The sequence below is a fragment of the Lipotes vexillifer genome, unplaced genomic scaffold, assembly GCF_000442215.2.
Source record: "Lipotes vexillifer unplaced genomic scaffold, Lipotes_vexillifer_v1.1 scaffold713, whole genome shotgun sequence".
Lineage (NCBI taxonomy): Eukaryota > Metazoa > Chordata > Mammalia > Artiodactyla > Lipotidae > Lipotes > Lipotes vexillifer.
This window is the reverse complement of record NW_006773157.1, coordinates 651,146-666,687: the sequence shown is the minus strand read 5'-3', so window position 1 is coordinate 666,687 and position 15,542 is coordinate 651,146. Positions and strand designations below refer to the sequence as shown.

The 15,542-nt window shown below is 50.1% G+C and overlaps 1 protein-coding gene across 1 annotated transcript in view; it reads left to right on the top strand.

Moving 5' to 3' along the window:
* Positions 1 to 15,542, top strand: part of MEGF11 (multiple EGF like domains 11) — a 247,823-nt gene that overhangs the window by 192,920 nt on the left and 39,361 nt on the right. The gene's annotated exons all lie outside the window — the stretch shown is intronic.

Genomic DNA, 15,542 nt, shown 5'->3' with positions numbered 1-15,542 from the left:
AAAGAGTGAAAGCAGAGCAGGCTGGACCCTGCAGCCAGGTGGGCACTGGTGCTGAACTCGGCAGGCAAGAGGGAGTCACTGCAGTCCCGAGCAGGGCCGTGACGGAACGCTGCCTCACTTGACCTCCACACCCTGTGTGGGGAGACGGTGACATCACAGTTTAGGGACCCAGCATGCAGTAGGTGTTCAGCAGATGCTGGTTCCCATCACTCGCCATGGTTCAGTGGAGGCTGCTGGCAGAGGGGGAGGAGCGTGAGGTTTGAGTCAGGAAACCTGAGTTTGAATCTCAGCTCTGCTGCTCGCCAGCGGGGTGACATGCTCGCCAGCAGGATCACCTCTTGAGCCCCACTGTGCTCACCTCTCACGTGGAGTTCCTCCTAGGATGGTATAAGGATGAAACAGGGTAAGCACTACCAAACTGGCACAGAGCGGGTAAATCTTAAATTTCTTTTCTTCCATCTGCAGTGGGCTTGGGCTCAAATTCAGGCACGGGTAATAATCAAAATGCCTAAAGCATTTATAGCAATTCCTCTGGGCCAGACACTGTTCTAAGAACATTACATGTAATGATTTATTTAATCGTCACCCCTACCCTTGGAAGAAAGTACTATTATAATCCCCGTTTTTGGAGATAGGGAAACGGAGACACAGAGAGGTTAATAACTTGCACAGAGTTCGTTAATTCTACCCCAACGATGCTGAAAAGGAAGAACTTGCCCAAGGTCCCATAAGTGTCAGAGCCAGGACCTGAACCCAGTAGTCAAGTTCCAGAGCCCACTGGTTTGATGCAGCCTTCTGCCACTGACCTGCCCCTTCTGTGGGCAAACCCAGAGTGATCCTCGTGGCCCCCCACCAAAATGAAACCTTAAGCATGGCCAAAGGGGTGCTCCAACCGTGAGAGCTGAATTAGGAAGTGGTGTCAAACTATAGGGCAACCAGACATCTGTCTAGGAGCTGAGGGAAAGTGTCAGTTTCCCAGGTAGTGGTGTGGATAGAGCACCCAGTCATCTCTCCATGACACCCATCTGTATCACGGTTCTTCCACTACAAAATGCTCTCACATCCATCACCTCAGGTGTTCCCACAGCCCTCTGAGGTTAGATGTCGCCGTTGCCATTTTACGCACAAGGACACAGTCACGTCAAGGTTACACAACTCTGAGCATCTCAGCCTTCCCCTCTCTCAAACCGGAGGCTGAGCCCCTCCCCAGGTAAATGCTGCCAGAACAAACCCCTCCTGCCCCATCTCCCTCTGAGGGCTTGCTCCCCTCATTTCCCCCAGGCCTGCAACCCCAGACAGGCTTTGACCCAGGCCTTCAGCCACCTCATCCCTTCCTGCTGGGAGGTCTGAACTGAGCTGCCTTCAAACCTGCCCCCCCCGAGGCCTCAGGTTCTTTAATGGAGAGCACATCCCAGGCCCGTATTATGTATAGTGATGCATTCTATGAGAACTTGTCTGAGACACCTCCGGGCCCAGAGGAAACCAGCTTTAAAAGACTTGAGTAATTTATAGAGTTGGGGGATGGGAAGGATGGACAGTGTGGACAGTAGAGGCGGCCTTTCCCACCTCCATTTCTTTCGTGGTTTTTTTTTTAACTTATTTTTGGCTGCGTTGGGTCTTCGTTGCTGTGCGAGGGCTTTCTCTAGTTGAGGCGAATGGGGGCTACTCTTCATTGCGGTGCGTGGGCTTCTCATTGCAGTGGCTTCTCTTGTTGTGGAGCACGGGCTCTAGGCGCGTGGGCTTCAGTAGTTGCAGCACCTGGGCTCAGTAGTTGCAGTGCGTGGGCTCTAGAGCACAGGCTCAGTAGTTGTGGCGCACGGGCTTAGCCACTCCACGGCATGTGGGATCTTCCTGGACCAGGGATCGAGCCCGTGTCCCCTGCACTGGCAGGTGGATTCTTAACCACTGTGCTACTAGGGAAGTCCCCCTCCTCCATTTCTTTTTGTTCTGCAGTAAAAGCCTCTCAGGTTTCAACTTCTGGCCTTTCTTTGCATTCATTCTATAACTTTTTTTTTTAATGATTCCACAATCGATAAGCCACTGGATTTGCCTGAGTCTGGACTCTCAACCTCTCTCAAACATAAAAGAGTGGCCCAGATGCCTGCCTTCAGGGGAGGGGGTTCCTAAAATAGGCTGAAACACAGAGTCATTTGCCTGATCTCAGGGACCTGCCTTTGTCTCTTTCTTTTAATTTTATTGAAGTATATTTGATTTACAATGTTGTGTTAATTTCTGCTGTACAGCAAAATGAGTCACTTATACATATATATATTCTTTTCCATATTCTTTTCCATTATGGTTTATCACAGAATATTGAATATAGTTCCCTGTGCTTTACAGTAGGCCCTTGTTGTTTATCCATCCTATATATACCAGTTTGCATCTGCTAATCCCAAACTCCCAATCCATCCCTCCCCACTCCCCTCCCCCTTGGCAACCACAAGTCTGTTCTTTATGTCTGCGAGTCTGTTTGTGTCATAGATAAGTTCATTTGTGTCATACTTTAGATTCCACTTGTAAGTGATATATGGTATTTGTCTTTCTCTTTCTGACTTACTTTGCTTAGTATGATAATCTCTAGGTCCAACCATGTTGCTGCAAATGGCATTATTTCATTCTTTTTAATGGCTGAGTGATATTCCATTGTATACCACATCTTCTTTATCCATTCATCTGTTGATGGACATTTAGGTTGTTTCCATGTCTTGACTATTGTAAATAGTGCTTCTATGAACATAGGGGTGCATGTATCTTTTCAAATTATAGTTTTGTCTGGGTATATGACCAGAAGTGGAACTGCTGGGTCATATGGCGACTCTTTAATTTTTTGAGGAACTTCCATACTGTTTTCCGTAGTGGCGACACCAATTTACATTCCCACCAACAGTGTAAGAGGGTTCCCTTTTCTCCACACCCTCTCCAACATTTATTATTTGTAGACTTTGTGTGTGTGTGTGTGTGTGTGTGTGTGTGTGTGTGTGTGTGTTACGTGGGCCTCTCACTGTTGTGGTCTCTCCCGTTGCGGAGCACAGGCTCCGGACGCGCAGGCTCAGTGGCCATGGCTTACGGGCCCAGCTGCTCCGTGACATGTGGGATCTTCCCGGACCGGGGCACAAACCTGTGTCCCCTGCATTGGCAGGCGGACTCTTGACCACTGCACCACCAGGGAAGCCCTATTTGTAGACTTTTTAATGATGGCCATTCTGACCAGTGTGGGGTGGTACCTCATTGTAGTTTTGACTTGCATTTCTCTAATAATTAGCAATGATGATCATCTTTCATGTGCCTATTGGCCATCTTTGGAGAAATGTCTGTTTAGGTCTTCTGCCCATTTTTTGATTGGGTTGGTTTTTGTTGTTTTTGTTGTTATTGAATTGTATTAGCTGTTTGTATGTTTTGGAAATTAAGCCCTGTCAGTTGCATCATTTGCAAATATTTTCTCCAAGTCCGTAGGTTGTCTTTTTTTTGTTGTTATAGTTTCCTTTGCTATGCAAAAGCTTATAAGCTCAGTGAGCTCCCATTTGTTTATTTCTGCTTTTATTTCTATTGCCTTGGAAGACTGACCTAAGAAAACATTTGTACAATTTATGTCAGAGAGTGTTTTGCCTATGTTCTCTTCTAGGAGTTTTATGATGTCTTATATTTAAGTCTTTAAGCCATTTTGAGCTTATTTTTATGTATGGTGTGAGGATGTGTTCTAATTTCATTGATTTACATGTGGCTGTCCATTGTCCTCATTGTATATTCTTGCCTCCTGTGTCAAAGATTTATTGTCCATAGGCGTATGGGTTTATTTCTGGGCTCTGTATTCTATTCCATTGAGCCATATGTCTGTTTTTGTGCCAGCACTACACTGTTTTGATTACTGTAACTTTGTAGTATTGTCTATAGTCTGTGAGGGTTAAGCCTCCTGCTTCGTTTTTTTCCTCAAGATTGCTTTGGCAATTCTGTGTCTTTTATGGTTCCATATAAATTTTAGAATTATTTGTTCTAGTTCTGTAAAAAGTGTAATGGATATTTTGATAGGGGTCGCATTAAATCTGTAGACTGCTTGGGGTAGTATGGCCATTTTAACAATATTAATTCTTCCAATCCAAGAACATGGGATATCTTTCCATTTCTTTGAATCATCTTCAATTTCCTTTATTAATGTTTTGTAGTTCTCAGCATATGTCTTTCACCTCCTAGTGAAGTTTATTCCTAAGTATTTTATTTTTTGATGCGATTTTAAAAGGGATTGTTAGTTTACATTCCCTTCCTGATATTTCATAGTTAGTGTAAAGAAATGCAACCAATTTCTGTATGTTAAACTTGTATCCTACTACCTTGCTAAATTCGTTTATCAGTTCTAGTAGTTTTTGTGTGGAGTCTTTAGGGCTTTCTGTATATAGAAAAATATGGAACACTTCACGAATTTGCGTGTCCTCCTTGCAGAGGGGCTATGCTAATCCTCTCTGTATCATTCCAGTTTTAGTATGTGTGCTGCCTGAAGCAAGCACCTGCCTTTGTCTTTAGGGTAAAGTTTGAAGCCTTCCTGGCTGGGCCAGTCTGACCTTCAGGCTCCTGTCCCACTGCTACCCTTCAGCCGTGGTGCTCTGGAAAATCCAAATGGATTGCCTTAACCTGGAGACACACCCACCCTCCCATGTACAGTGTCTCCTCTTTACCTTTGTTCAGTCTGTCCTTTCCCTGGAATGCCCTTGCTCTCTATCCTCCTGGCCAAATTCTGCCTGTGCATTCATACAGGATCAGCTCAGTTGCCATCTCCTCATAAAGCCTACTTGCTTTCTTCCTATGGGACACAACCTATCCATAGGACACTGCACACCCACTCTGGTAGCACACTGTGGATGATTCTGTCCTACTAGACAGAAAGCTGCCGGAGGGCAGGTCTTTCTGATTTGTCCCTTTCCCCCATCCTGCCAGCCTCCTAACCCCAGTCCACTCCCGGGCCTGCACAGAGAATGATCAGTAAATCTCACTGAACAAATTCCCAGGTCCTTTAGAAGCGTCCCCTAAGTCATGAATGTGCCACATTTTGCTTGGACTCTAGTAAACACCCCCCAGCAGCCCCTGCAGGGCCCTCTGTCCCCCACAATCTGGTTCCCACTTGGGACATTATCACTGTCAACATAGTCAGCCTCTGGCTCTGCAGGCCACCGCCCTGGGCCCACACCTCCCAGCCACCACCCCAGAGGAGCTGGGTTCTGCAGTACACACACACACACACACACACACACCCCATATATCCAACCCCACAAAGTGGACCCAGCGTGTCCTTGCCATGCATGCCACGCGCAAAGCCACTGTGGTCAAATCCCCCCTTGAGGCTCTGTGACCAGGATCAGCCCAATGTCTGACATGCAGATGCTAAGCTTACCCCACAGCTGTCACACCACTGACACACTCACACCAAAGTCATACGCTGCATAGACCGTGCATGGGGCAGTGGGCTGGCGGGGGTTGGGGGTGGCCTATAAGCTACCATTCAAACCAAGACACTGGGACAGCAAGCCAAAATCCTATCCCTAATCTGCTCTTCCACGCAGGCAAAACATTTGTGCACCTGGTATATGTGGGGCCCACGTGTATTACTCACATGACATACATCAGGAGTGGGTACCACTCCTTGAACAGGCTCACCAAAAACAGCCTGCAGAACATCTGGAAGTAGGGAGGCGGCCCACCTGCACCCTTCCCATGCTACAGTCTCATCTTGTGCTGCCGCCCCCTCCACGTTCTACCCTCACACTCCTCTAAACGCTCGTGGGATTTCCCAGCACTTTAGAGCCACTGTTCTTTGGCACTTTTTAAAACCACTAGGGAAATCATGAAACCTAATGCAGAGTCATTGAGGCCATATGCTGTCAGTGTTTGCTCAGAAAGTCCCGAAGATTCCAGCCCAGGCTTTGCAGGGAAGCCTCGTTCTGTCTGCTAAGGGAGTAGGACCCAGAAGGCCTGCGAGAGATGTCCTGATCCTCTGTGGCCAGAATCATCCCCACCTCCCAGGTACTCAGGAGCTGCCAGAGCACTTGACAGGGCTCAGTGCTGGGGGAGCAGAAGCGGGAGACTGAAGCTGTCACAGGAAGCTCCCTTCTCTTAACTGAGAGCTGAGGCCGGCCTGTGTGTGTGATGTTGCGAGCATCCCCAGGCATCATTAGCACCAGCAGCAGCAGCGTCACCATCACCATCACCATCACCATCACTATCACTGTAACCAGCTTTCTCTCTTTCAGAGGATATACAGTATTTGATGGTTGTTGGCACAATCCCCAGTCTAACACTCGCTCCCACTACCTGTTATTGCACATTAGCTTTATTCTTTCAAGCCTTAAAGGCCTTTGGACTTCAGGAGCCTCGTAACATAAGATACAAATGCCCCCTAAGAGTTCCCTCCAAAAGCCCCTATTAGCCATTCCCGCCTCCACTGTCAGCATATATTTAACATCAAATGTGTAGAAAAGCACTGACTACAGGGCCTGGTATATATTAGGTGCTCAGGACATTGGGGTCCCTGTCACGGCTGCCCTGTCTGCAGTCAAGGCAGCCAGGTCTAGAGGAAAGAGTGGACTGTGGAGTCAGTTGGCCCCTTTCCCACAGTGTGGCTCAGGGCAAGCTGACCCCTTCAGCCTCGCTTTGGCCTCTCTGCAGGATGGTTCTCTCTCTAGATAAGTCATGCCTTCCCTGCAGGGCTGTTATAAGAACAAAAGGAGACAAGGAACAAAATGTGCCGGGCACAGGCTAGCCCCAAGGGGGCAGTTAAAATTCTGAGTCTCCTTCCTCCTATCTCCAGCACTGGGGATGGGTCAGTCTGTCCTAAGCCAAGGGTCAGCCCTGTCTGTTGGGGTGAAGGGGCGTGGACAACAGTAAGGACCAGAGTCTTGCCCACACCTGCTCCCCCTTCTCCAGGGACTGCCCACTATGCATGTACGCAGCATGCAAGAACATTTCCAGGGAGTTTAGACTTGAGAGCCTCCTGATAAGATACAGATACCCCTCAAGAGTGTTCAATAAGCCCGTATTAGCCTGTGATGCCTTCTTGGAGCTCAGGAGAGGCTCTCAGGGGAGGGAATGGTTGGAGAAGAGAAAGGGGCAATAGATGGGACGAGGGCATCAACACAGAGGAGAAAAGAAACTTGGTTTTACCATCGAAGTCTCCAGAAGGACCCCAGCTTGGTTTACCAGCTTAGATTACCAGCTAAGTGAACAAGGCCTGAACTTGATCCCAAACGTCCTTTTTTGGCCACATTCACTGTGTCTCAGGTCTTCCTGAAATGTCTTGGTATCTGTTTGGGAACTATTAGGAGGTGTCTGAGCTCCTCTAGGGAGACCTCTTGAGGGGTCAAATTTATATAGCATATTTGTGCAAATTAGGAAAAAACACCCCTTTCTCAAGACATTCTACTGACATCTGCCAAAAAACTGATGTAATATACACACAAGCTATAGTGACTGCCGTATGAGTGGCACCTCTAGAGTTGTGCAGTGCACAGCCTGCACAACTGTACAGAGCAGCCTCAGGTCACTGACAGCCTACTCACGTTGGACAGACCTAGGGTTTCCAGGCCTAACCTTCAGCCCTTCTCCACCTGTCCTCCAGGGGAGCCAGGCAGAATGAGTCAGCCGCACAGGCCCTGAGCATTACCCCCTTGGCACAGGGAAGCAGGGATGGGGATGGATGTGACAAGTGGCCTCTGTCCCTCTCCCCCTCTCATCTCTCTGGCCCTCTGTTCCTCATGCCTTATGCAGAGTTTCTCTTCCCCAACATGCATCCACTGTCAGTTGCTGCTTTATCAGTGACACACTAATTAGGTCCAGTGAGGTTTGCTCTGCATTGGAGAGGCCTCTGTGGCTGGCATGCAGTCTCTCTTTGTTCTCTCTTTGCCTTGTGGACCGCGTGTCACTCTTTCTCCCTGGGAAACCACAAATGAGGCTCCCACTGCCTGAGCCCTCAGAGCTGGGAGTGGCGGTGACCGAGAAGGGTAGGCAGGGGGAATGTAGCAGCCCAGGGCTGGCACTCTTCTTGGCAAAGAGCAGATGCTTGCCTGACAAGGGGCTCTGTAAACAGTGAAGCACATTCCACATGTGTGCTTCTGGCACTGAAGTGCCATTGGGCACCTAAATCAGCTTGCGTTGGTGGCCCTGAAACTCTAGGCAGAGCAAGGGAGAAGAGGGGAAGAGGAGCAACCAGAGGACTGGGGAGGCCACTGCGGAACATCTGGAAGTAGGGAGAGGCCTAGCCTGAGGCCTTTCATGCCACAGCCTCATCTTGTGCCTCACCCCGCTCCCGCCACCGGAGGGTAAACTCCATGAGAGTAAGGACAAGCTCTGTTCCGCTCACGGAGCATCCCCTGGCCTATCACAGTATCAGACACATACTAGTGTTTCAAGAACATTCCCTGAATGACTGAATTAATTCGACCCATAGGCACTGAGCACTGACTGTGGTCGAGGCACCATGCTAGGGCCAGGGCCATAGGGCTGAGGAAAAGAGACCCAGTGCTTACCCTCACGGAACTTACAATCTAGTGAATGCGAGCTGATTTTGTTTTAATTCATCACAATTGTGAAAAATGTCACAAAGGAGCAGGAAACAGGGAAACCTGCTCTGGAAGTGGAAGGGCAGGGGAAAGTTAAAGAATATGGGAGTTGAAGGGGACCTTAGGTCACACCTAGTCTAACGTGATGGTTAGTGAGGCCAGGGCCTGTCACGGCACCTGGGCTGTGGTAGATGCTCAATAGGCGTTTGTGGATTGGATGGGTGAACGAATGAAGCCAGGTCACCGTGAGCCAGTACCTTTGCCTCACTTAAACCCATGTACTGTGACCCCAGGTCCAGGGCCCTTTCTTGCCTAAGCCATCCCTACTCCTCCAGCAAGAAGACATGGGGGCCAGGCCGACTTCCCTGGTTGTCTGTCCCAGAGTCCTGTCTGCTGAGTTCCCACGGGCCTGTGGAGCCTGCCCACTACCTCAGCCTGGATCTAGAGAAGACAGTCCACTCCGTTTACACTGCCTTTTACCCACAGAACATATTTAAGGGGACCCTGAGACAAACTTGCATAATTGCCTACCCCTTTTGTGTGAGGGAGGGTCAACCACTTTCCATCCTCTTCCTCTTTCACTCCAAAAAATACTCATTAATCTCCTGCCCATTGCAAGGAAAATGGATGATCAACACAAGGAACCCAGCTGTTGATTAATTTTCCCAAACAGGGCCAAACTACAAAGCAGCATATTGCGGGGGAGAAAATTCAATAAACAACATTTGAAACAAATTTAATAGAACATATAACTCACTACCCACTGGGGTCTGGGCCTGTGTTGCCACATTGTACAAGAAGGCAGGTGGAGGGCTTCCCTGGTGGCGCAGTGGTTGAGAGTCCGCCTGCCGATGCAGGGGACACGGGTTCGTGCCCCGGTCCGGGAAGGTCCCACATGCCGCGGAGCAGCTGGGCCCGTGAGCCATGGCCGCTGAGCCTGCGTGTCCGGAGCCTGTGCTCCGCAACGGGAGAGGCCACAACAGTGAGAGGCCCGCCTACTGCAAAAAAAAAACAAAAAAAACAAAAAAGAAGGCAGGTGGAAGGTGGAGGAGAGATTTGCATCTCTTTAGTGAGACCAGCTCCAGGGGTTCTGCCAGTAGCTCTTTCAAATCAAGTTCAAGATGTTAATAGCCTATGCTGCATCTATAATTAGCAGGCCTTTGGATGGGAGGAAGAGTTCACATCCATCTCTATTCACAGAATGGAGACACTGAGCAGGACTGGCAGGCCTCCCTCCGCAGAAGCTGGAACCTCGGGGACCTGCCCCTGTGGGAAGTGGAGGGCTCCCTTTCCTGGGCTGGAGGAGGCGGGCAGGCTATGCAAGTGTAATGGGGATAGATAGCAATATAAAAACACCCAGATATCAACTGCCAGGTGCTGAGAAAGGGCCAAAGTGTCTGGGCCTGGCCGGTGGCCCTTCCTCAAAGTCAGGGCCATGTCCTCTGGATGCTCTGTGCTTAGGTGGTGAGCGTGCTGTCGACGTGAGCGAGCAGGGGCAGCGTAGGCCATCCCAGAGTTTCACCACATCTGGGATCTTAGCATCCTGTGGTGAAGTGGGAGCCAGAAGATTCGAGTTCCAAACCCATCTCTGCCTAGCATTGGCTGTGTGACCTTGGGCAAGTCACTTTCCCTCTCTTGGCCTCAGTTTCCTCACGTGTAAAACAAGGTACCCAGACCAAGTGATTCCCAACATCCTTTCCAGCTCTGGCACAAGGAGCTGTCCCCCCACTGATAGGAACAGGTATGTGAACAGTCCCAGGCCGCACATTAGCAGAACAGGTGGCCACCCAGATGGTGTGACTCCCCACCCCAGGCCTGCATTCCCACCACTGCTCACTCCTTCAGGTTAAGACCCCTACTGCATGCAAGAAGATGCTCAGAGAGTCAGAGCTAAAAGGTCCTTAGACATGATCCAGCCAATGGTTCCCAGCTAGACACGTGCAGAGGCTGCAGCAGGTTGCCAGGAGTGGTTTTGAACATTTCACAAAGCCTACAGGCAGTCTTCCGTTACCTGTGACAAAGCTCACTAAAACATCAAGGTTTTTCTTCTGCTGTTAATTAGAATTAAATTAACTCTGTGTGATCTCCCAGGTTAGCGTGAGCTAATCAGAAGCCCTGATTGGTTATAGGTGATATCATAGGAATTTCTAGGTCATGGTTGGTGGATAGGATACTGCCACCTGCATCACATGGCATGTGGTCACTGGCCAAATTGCACCTGTTTAGACACCAGCACACAGTGACAGCAGTGTCTCTCAAACTGAGAGAGCTTTGTAGAGGGAGGATACCAACAAGGGCTCTTGGTGGTGAAAAGTTGGGGAGACTGATTGATTTCAACAGCCACATAGAATTGATAAGGAAACCAAGTCCTGTATGTTACCTAGTATGAACATCAGTCAATCAGAAGAGAAAGCTGTTTTCCAGCAGCAAGGTGTGTAGGAATTCTGGATGGAGATCTTGGGGAACAGCTTCAATAAAGGGCCTTAATTGAGGGAGTGAGCAGAGGTGCTAGGCTATCTGAAACAAATGAGATGCCAAATACAAATTCCCCAACTTCCCTGGGTTCTCATCCTGTCCTTTTTTCCAGAATCTGAAAAAGTCAACAGATGTGGATTCAAGGCTGGTCTGGGCCAGGCACTGGGCTGGGGGGAAGAGGGTAGCTAAGTCCCAGTTCTGCCTCATGGGCTCACTCTGACTTTCAGTCTCCTTCTCATGAAGGCAATGAATTTGATCATCTCTGAGATCCTATTCAGCTTGGAGGGTCTTGTCTTCCAGAGTGGGTGCACTCGAGGCCAACAGGGTAATTTTCTGGCTGTACTTCTGACCCTCAGCCTGGCCGGGCAGGGTTTGGGTAGGATGTGGCAGGATGGGGCATGGAACCATAGACCAGGATCTGGCCTGGCTTTCCCTTTGCACAAGAGCCCCCAGGGAGGCTCAGAGTTGGTGTGGTAGCATGGGACTCTTCCTTAGACCAGACAATATTCTTCTTCCTGTGTGTGATGGGAGCCACAGAACCCCGGGCCACCAGGGCCCCTCACTCATTTGTCCAAGAGTATTCATAGAATACTTCTATTCTGTGCCAGGTACTGCGCTAGGGATACTGGGGCAACCAAGACAAATAAGGTCCCTGTTCTCATGAAGTTTCTAGTCTAACTTGGGGAGACAGACAGTAAATAAGTGGACAAATAAACACATCTAGATGCAAGCATGAGTGTCCCTGCCTGGCCACTGCCTTGGAGCTGCCCAAGAGCAGAGAGCAGGTCACAGGCTCCTGTGTGTCCCTGGAGCCCACTCCCAGGGCTGACTCAGAGTTGGCCCCCACTCAGCAAACATTTGGTGAATTGCCTGGCATGAGAGAAAAAGCATATGGAAAGTGCTCAGTCCTTTTGGTTCTGTCCATGGTAGAAGCCAGCATGTACACACAAACATCTCATTTCAATTAAACAACATTTATTGAGGGCCCATCTATGCACCAGCAGGGTCCTAAGCCCTGAGAATCTAGACATGAATAAAATCAGATCCCTGGCTCCCTCAGCTGACAGCCCAGGGCAGAGGCAGGCATGTGAGCTAACCCGGAGCCCCACGGTGCTAGGATGGTGGTGGCTGTTGGTGCACCCAGTTCCCACCAGGGCAGGACAGGTAGTCTGGGGAGGGAAGACAGCAGGAGGGAAGGACGAGGACGAGGAAGGAGTCACAAATTTATACCCAAATCCACACAGATGGATAAACAGGTGCCCCCAGAGAGAGAGAGAGAGAGAGAGAGAGAGAGAGAGAGAGAGAGACACACACACACACACACACACACACACACACACACTCACAGGTGTGTACACTGACTGCCTAAGCAAGTGTAGACATAAATACACCTGTAGGCTCAGATGCTACACAGGCCATTGTGATTAAGGCCCGTTCATGGTGCACCAAACTGGGGAGATGTGTGGGTGAGAGAATGGCCACATGGGGGGGTTGGCACACGGGCACCCTGGGAATCGCCAGACCTTGGCCAGGGGACACCTTGAGGTGGGTGGAGCTGTAAGTCTAAACTTGAGAAGTTAGGCTGATTATTGTCTTGCTGTGCATGTCCATCACCAGAGACAGCCAATCAGCGACACACACAGACCCGAAGATCAGAGGCCAGAAGGTAGGGAATTTGACAAAAAGTTTCACTGTTAGTACTTGTGCTTACTGAGCGGTTTGAACCTGGTCGGGTCAGGACAGCAAGCTGGAAGAGGGGGAGATGTACTAGGCCTTCAGGGCAGAACTGTACCCTTTAGAAGCTGCCTGCTTCCCCATCTGGATTTTTTGCCATCAGGACCTAACAAATGGAAAGTGTTTGGAACACACAGCTCTTGGCACATGGTAGCCCCTCAGTGAGTGGTCATATTCCATCCCCCAAAACCATGGGAAAAGTCTGGCCTGTTCAGCTGTGACGAGGGGAACCAGGGAGACAGCCTGGAGGAGGTGGCAGGAGGGTGAACCTGGGGACGTGAGGTCACGTGCCCCATGTGAACGCCAGCCCTCCTCTCCTGCACAGGGCCCAGCCTTTGTTCAAGTGAGAGATGGATCCCTCCTCCAGAGATGCCTTTTGCTGAAACCTTTGAGAGTCTTGTGTATTCTTTTCATAAGAGATACTATTTATTTGTAGTAGTAATAGCTCTTATAGTGCTTTCTACCTGCCAGGAACTGTTCTATCTGCTTCATCTATAACTAATTTAATCCTCTTAACAATCCTATGAAGTAGGGGCATTATTATTCCCATATTACAGATGGAGGAACTGAGTCCCCAAGGGGTTTAGTAAATTGTGCAAGGTCATACAGTGAATAAGTAGTGCAAGCAGGATGGCACTAGACTCCATTCTCTAACCACTGGGCTCTGCCACCTTTCTGGAAAGATCTGGTTCTTTCTCCTTTGCCCTCACTGATACACCATGGGGCCCTGGATAAGTCCCTGCCCCTCTCTGTCTCTGCTTCTTTCTCTGGGAAGCTAAAGTCCTGTCACCTGGGGGCTTCCCAGGGCTGTTGTAAGGCCAAGCTGACTGTCCATATCCATGCACAGGCTACACTGGGAGAAAATGGGCCCTGGTGCAGCCTTCTGGAGAGCAGATATCTCGAGGTGGGTGCTCTGCATCTTGCCCCCTAGAGCAGGGCAGTGCGGTCAGTCCTCTCTGAGCCCCACCAGCAGACCCGCAGTAGGACTCGCAGGCCCCTTGAGGCCTCCTAGGAGGACCGGGGTTGGAGACACTAATGAGGATGCCAGGAGAGAAAACCCTTCCTCTTGAAGTAAACTCGCACAGAGAAAATCATAAACTGAGCACGCAATTTGCACCCCGGCCAAGGCCCTCAGAGCTTAAACATATTCTTTTGGGCTATTTATAGTCCTGGAGAAGTTTGAATTTTCTGGGTAATGGGAGCGCTAACAGATTCCAGCTGGTCAGGGTCTGCCAAGGACTGGCAGGGGGAAGAGTGGGAACCATGGAACCTTCTGGTACAGGACTCTGCACTTCCCAGACCCTCCTCCCTGACCCAGCCTGTGCAGGTGGGACAGGAGACAAGCGCTAGAGAAGAGCCTCTTCACCAAGGGCCATAATAAGGTCTCTCTGTGACCTAAATGGGGGTGAGGCCAGTTGCCCGGGCTCCCCTACTTCAAGGCTTTCATTTCACAGATGCTGGAAGTGAGGCTCAGAGAGGGGCAGTAATCGATCCAGTGTCACACAGCTAGTGGGGCCCAGGCAAGCTCTGGTATCCTGGCCCATGCATCAGCATTCCTGTAGTAAACGTCAGAGCAAGACCTGAGAAGCTGGCTGGAGATTGTCCCTAGCAGGAGACAGTGGGAATTCAACATCCAGTGACCATATAGACAGCCCCAGCGTGGGTTCCTGGGTGGGGAAGGCACGTCCTGGGTACTCTGAGACGAGAGCCCCAACTTACTTCCCTGGTATTCAAGGCTACCAACACCTCTTTTAAATATCTCCCTTGCCCCTCCCTACACAAACTCCCCCTCCTGCTACCCTAGAACATTCCCAACTCTCATATTCCTCTGTACTCTTATCCACACTTATTCCCACCTGGATAGCCTTTACCCCACTTTCTCTGATTAAATGCTCCCACCCCTGATGGCCTCTCAAGTTCCCCTTCCTGGTGGCCCTGTGACTTGTCCTCACTCTGAACTCCTTACTGGAGCTAATAGCCCACCCAAGGAGGCCTGGTATAGTGGATTGTGTAGGGTGTCACCCAGATTCACGATTCAGGATGGATGGAGGCACCCCTTCCTTCTAGCTGCGGGAAACTTAGTGGCTCCCAGCTGAGTCCCTCTGCAGAAATTGCCTTCAGTCAAAGAGCATGGATTCCTCTGAAGTCATGACCCCTTCCCCAGGGCAGTGGATTGGTCCAGGGTATGGAAGCCCTCCCTCCCTTTCCTCTGGCAGGACAATTCTAAGGACCAACCCACTGCAGAGCTTCCTGGCAGATCAGCTGAGGACGTTGTTGCAACTGCACCTCAGTTCAATTTCTCCCTCTGCCCGTCCTGCTTCCCTTACCCCTCGTAGCGGTTATTCTCAAAAGTTCACTAGTTTCAGGGGCTTCCCTGGTGGTCCAACCCACTGCAGAGCTTCCTGGCAGATCAGCTGAGGACGTTGTTGCAACTGCACCTCAGTTCAATTTCTCCCTCTGCCCGTCCTGCTTCCCTTACCCCTCGTAGCGGTTATTCTCAAAAGTTCACTAGTTTCAGGGGCTTCCCTGGTGGTGCAGTGGTGAGAATCTTCCTGCTAATGCAGGGGACACGGGTTCGAGCCCTGGTCTGGGAAGATCCCACATGCCGCGGAGCAACTGGGCCCGTGAGCCGCAACTACTGAGCCTGCGCGTCTGGAGCCTGTGCTCGGCAACAAGAGAGGCCGTGACGGTGAAAAGCCCGCACACCGCGATGAAGAGAGGCCCCCGCTTGCCGCGACTAGAGAAAGCCCTCACACAGAAACGAAGACCCAGCACAGCCAAAAATAAATAAAT